This window comes from Lutjanus erythropterus, unplaced genomic scaffold (assembly GCF_056507025.1).
Source record: "Lutjanus erythropterus isolate fLutEry1 unplaced genomic scaffold, fLutEry1.hap2 Scaffold_155, whole genome shotgun sequence".
Classification (NCBI taxonomy): Eukaryota; Metazoa; Chordata; class Actinopteri; order Lutjaniformes; family Lutjanidae; genus Lutjanus; species Lutjanus erythropterus.
The window spans coordinates 1,663,777-1,669,704 of record NW_028146632.1 but is presented as its reverse complement, the minus strand read 5'-3'; positions in this window follow the sequence as shown (position 1 = coordinate 1,669,704).

The following is a 5,928-nucleotide window of genomic DNA, read 5'->3' as shown; positions in this document are numbered from 1 at the left end:
TGACATGTAAAGGTCTGTGAATGTCCAGGTATCCAAATTCTCTGTGCCCTGTGTGAGAACTCGCTAGATCACCGCGATCTGTGTCTCTACTGTGTTCACTGGACCGCTGAGACACTCAAAGTAAGAATAGAAGAGAGTATATCAAGTAAATAATGTGCAGATTGATATTTGTGCAGTTTGATGATATGGATAGACGTGTGCCCAGGACGTATGGATTATATCATGAATATGTAGAAGCTAGTCGTTTACATCGTGTTTGCTTCGCGGATCGGCCGACGAAAGGCAGCCACGTTTGACCCACTTCTGACGGAGCAACAGCGTGTGTGTAACTGCCTCACAGGAGAGAGAGAGAGGACACACGATGGATAATGGCGTCTTCATCACTGTGAATTTCCATGGAATAAAACACTGGAAATGATTCTTTAAAGTGATAATGATGAGGAGGAGAAGAAGTGAGGGGCAGAAAACTACCATCTGACAGATCAGTGAAGCTTTTCAAGACGGATTTGATCCAGCTGAAGAGTAAGTGACCTGTATTTATTTACAGTATGTATGATAAGAATGTGAAAAAAATGAATATATGTACATGGGTAGTTCTCATTGGAATATTTGGTGCTTATTTGTGCAGATATCTGATAGAAAAAATTAATTTAGTTTTAAATTTATTAGTGATAATGAGAGATAAGACTTGACAGTTGGCAATAAAATAATGTAACTAATATAAATGAATGCAGGTCAACTAAAGTAATATGATCTTAGATTATTATAATTATAATTATAATTATTATTATTATTATTATTATTATTAATAATAATATTATTATTACCACATTTATAATGTCATTTAAATAATTGTTGAATTAATAATTGTTATAATGAAATAACATGTACAATACAGTAATATATCTATGTGTGCATTAATGATATGATTGGAGCATACTCAGAGGTAAAGTTACTGTTTCCAGTAACTGATTAGCCGGGAAATGACTCCCCTGGATCTATGCAGGTAGCGCAGTCACGTCGAAATGTCGCAAGGTTTTGTGAAATTACGATATGCTCGGGCTATAAATTCTGCTTGCCCGCTTTCCGTTTTTTAGGCGGTAAGCGGATATCTACTTTGCAGGTAAGGTGAACTGTCAGTCTGTCAACATGTTTATTGTTTTCGTTTTATTCATTTATTTATTTGTGTTTTAATGGTATATGAAGTATTCAAATGGTCTAAGTGTTGTTTGTGCTTGATTTAATGTGTAATATGTTATGTTTTTCAGAAAATGGCACAGTCCCCAGCGAAATTTGCCCAGTGCAATGATGAGGAGGTGCAGCAAGTTCGGAAGGAACTTCAGCTCGTTACTGTAAGTTCTGTCTAGACGTTTGTGTTTTCTTCAGTATGTGTTTAATGATAAATATAAGCATAGCCTAGTGCGGTTCTCCTTTTGAATTAACAGGCGGTTCGCGTTTATGTTCGTGTTTCTTTGTCAAGCCAGTTCTTGACTGATCAAAACGTAGATTACAGGTTTATTGCATGTCATAAATTGGCGTTTTTTGTTTTTTGTTTTTTTTCATCAGAAACGTTTTTATCAAGCGCGCGCTCATAATGCGCGGGTGATGTCTTCTGAGCGGTCTGTTTGTATAATCAGATGTAACAAGTGGTTACAGTTTCAATGAAAGAGAATGTCTTTTAATTCAATTTATTGTCCTTGTGAAACTTCTAATTCAAAAAAAATGATACAAAGTTGGTCTTGTGTTGCAAACATATTCAGACTGCTAATGTCTTGTTGACTCATTTGATAGAAATATTAAAAATAATATTTACAGTTTTTTTGTGACAGGTTTCTATTTCTTTTAATTAAGTAACTTCAAGTCAATAGTAAATTGTAGAACTGCATAAAATAAATAGGACACATTGGATTGGAATGTAGTGGGTCTTCTGTGAATCTATTAATTTATTCATTTGGAAATCATATAATGTATGATAATGTGAAGACTAGTTTATTTTTCTGTCCTCAGTATTAAACAATAAGTGAAGTTGTGTTTACTTACTTTATCCAGGTCTTTTCCTGGTTCTTCTCTGTTTGTGTATTTCTGTTTGTATATTAGTGTACATAAGCAAATCATCTTTTTCCCATAGTGTTTGTTTTCATATTATGCCAAGTATAGGTTTAGTGCTTAATGAAACTATAATCTCAAATATGAGCAAAATACCATGAAATCAAAAGCAGTGAAAAACAGTTTGATTATTTCTAGTTTTGTGAAATATATGTAGAAACATGTCTTTGAATTTGCTGTACACACACTTTGTATGCTTATGACCAAACAGTTCTAATGTCAATAATGCATTTTCTGTCTGGATTATATAGTCTGTAATTCTGTTAAAACTGATATTACAGAAAGTAAGAGAATAAATATCAGTATAATAAAGGCTGCATTAAGATATGTAGTAGATTTTTGTTCTACCTTTATATTTGAGATTAATTTCAATCACTAATTGTTCACAAGTCAGGAAAGATTTATTGGAAAAATCAAGTAGGATACATGGCTTCTTCATTTTAGAAACCATGTATACTGAGAGGAATAATACATTAATGAAACCATTAATTATTCATTTACCAACAATTAGCACTTTAACCTATATATAAAGAAATGACTGCCAAGGGGTTTGTTAACAGTCTGACTTTTACATCATCATGTTTGTTTGTATGAACTATTAGCTTTATTGTGACTAACTTTTAACATTTACATTTGAAAAAATGTAATTTTTAAACCTAATAATAGTTATATATATATATATATATGTATATACATATATATTTTCTGCAAAGTGTCATGAATCATCTGTTCAAAATGTGTAGTCATGTTGTTTTATGATTGATATGCATGTTTCTTGTTTTGTACTTGCAGTACAAATGCATGGATCCTGCCATTGAGCGGAAAGAACTTTATTCAAGCATGAATGAGGTTCATGCTGCCACAATGACAGTTATGGTAAGGAAGACCCGCCTCCTTAGGGCTGCCGAACAGAAGCTGTCCTTGTTGACCAAGGAGGTGGCGAAGCTGAGGAGGGACAACCTCCAGCTGAAGGAGCAGCTGGAGGTTGTCCAGGCTACGGCCGACTTTGCCAGAGATGGTAAGTGTTTTTGTTTAGTTGTGGTTTGGGTGTTGTGAAACATGATAATAATGTTCTGGTATTGCTATTTAAATGTAAAATTGGAAATTTTGCAGAGTCATCCAGTAATGGTCATGAGTTATGACTATGTCACCTGTTCTGTGTATTGGAGTATAAGGAAGTTTTGGTTTTAGCAATTTGATTGTCTTTAAAGTACTTGCTGACTTTAGGATCCTGATCTGTTGCTTTTCAATGTAATGTATAATGACAGAAGCTTCAATAATTATTTTGTTTATTGTTAATCCTAATTGTATTATTATTTTACTCAAAGGTAGCTTAGCTATGTTTTCAGAACAAATTAAAATCAATATTATTACAAACATGTCTGAAAAAGCAGGATAAACATTTATTAGTTATGAAACTGCCACATAAACCCAACTAAATATGTCCAAAAATTTGGCCACAATTTAGTATTTTGATTTTGTGAATTGAGAGGTATATATGGCTATTACCAATATATGTTTTAGATTACATGATAAAGTATGTAGTGTCATGAAAACAGTAAGTGTATTAATTCATGTGTTTATAAATTCATTTATTGTATTGCAGATGTGACAGATGTTGCCTCTCAAACAGGGGAGGAGGAGGAGGAGGACGACAACAGCAACAAATAATTTTTTAAAAAATATATTTTTGTTCTTATATTTTGTTTGTTTATGTTGCTTTTAATTGTCACATTAGATTTGTTTTTATTAATATTATAAAAGTAATTGTTTCCTAATTGTTGGTTGTCTGTTTCATTTTGATGGTTTGCATTCAGTCTTATTTATAAAGTTAAGTGAGAGAGGAAGATAGAATGTGATAAGTCAGGCACATTGTACACATTATGTGTTTTAAATTGAAGATGAATATCTTCCCAAATTCAGAATATGTTTACAAGTTCTGTTTTAGAGGTTACATAAGGTATCAAGACAGATTGATATTCTACAACACAAGTGTTTGAGTGCCATGATGCTACATGCATATAAAAATACATATACAGATAAATTAATAGGACAAACTATGTACAGTAAACAGATCCCTAGTTTGTTGAAAATTCTTATGATTTCAACCTTAAAGTAGTGAGGCTTAGCAAATATAAGTATCTTATAGTGTACATAATTTCACCACAAAATCAGCTGTTATGAAAACAATAGCTGTCTAATGTGAGTTCAAATAAATTACCTTTCCCATAATTCACTGGAAACAGAATAAATGTACATAATTTCACTGAGCATTTTAATTCTGTTGGTGTAATGGTCAAATGAATGATTTTATTTGGTAAATACCATCTCAGTGGTAGTTTTTAGGCTGTTCATTTTATGTCATGTTATGTTTTATGACACTAGATGGTAGCATTCATGTTGTGTGTTGTTTTTGAGGATATATATATATAGGAGAATTTAGAATGCAAATATTTTTAGCAAAGGGATTTTGTAACTTATGGTTAAAGGTGTAATTTAATTTGAACAATGATACTTAACTAACAATAACATAATCTGATTGAACCTAACCATGTAATTGTTTTAGCACATACTGATCAAAAAATGAATGTAATATGAAACTGTGGTGTTAAAAATAAGTAATCAGTACTTTTTAACTAGACTTCAATTATGTCTTTTGAGTGCTGTTATGCTTATACTACATATCCACTCCAGTTTTTCCTGTCACTCCTGTGCTTAAGAAACAAAACATTTCATTTGGTATTATCTGTCTCATTAAGAAGTAAACAGTATACATTCCTGGCTTACTGTTTGTTTTTAACATATTAATTAACCTTAAATGTAGAAATAATTTACACTTTTTAAAATTATAATTCAAATTAATTGTACTATGCAGTAAAACAGTATGTAAATGCAGGAGGACATTTATTTTGACAACTTCCGCTAAGGGAAGTGGATCCGGTATGTCCGAGTTTTGGAGAGAATTTTGGAGAGAGTTGGAGAGAGAGTTGGAGAGCGATCCAGAGAGCTTTTCCTTCCAGTGGTTTCTTCAGCGGACTTGTTGCGGACGCGCCGTAAGTAATTTTCACACAATTGAGGTACAAAGTGTTAAATTTATCAGTGTACAGGTCCGACGTAGCTCGTTCATTAGCTTTCTATCTTCATGTTTTCATGTTTTCACACCAGAAATATGTGCAGAATAGCGGATAGACTGTCCCGCAGCAAAGCGGTCTGAAACGACATTATTTGACAATCGCGCGTTGGGAGATGTCCACTGCATGTGTGTCGGTGTTGTACTGTTAGGTTCACGTAACTGTGTTTTATTAAAGTAAAAGAAATGGAAAGTAACTCAGGTGTTTGTGGTCGTATTTATTTGGTTGCTGTGCCGTTTGAAGGAAGTGTATTGTAAGATACTTTATGAAGGAAAATTGCTGGTTTTGTGAATGGACTTTGGTCCAGTGACAGTAATGCTACCACCCCCAACCCTAACCCAATTATAGTCGTATTTTGACCAAAACAGATCTGATGATTGCTGGAAACGTGGAAAAGCAAAGAAATACTGTTGTAGTGTTTTTTTTTACTTTGAGTTTGAATTAAGTGTGTTTTTTTATGCATTAAGGAGGCAGCAACAGGATTCTTGGTCTAAATTTGGTGAGAGGGACTTATATGTTATTATCTTATTTTGTTTAGTTACATTAAAAAAAGCATTTCAGATTCTACTTTTACAACAGACATTCCCTTCTTGTGATAGTCATGTAGCTTTAAATGTGTGTTTTATCTGTAGTGGAATATTTTCATACTGTTCTACTTTTAGTTTGCTTAAAGGGATAGTTTTAATTTTTT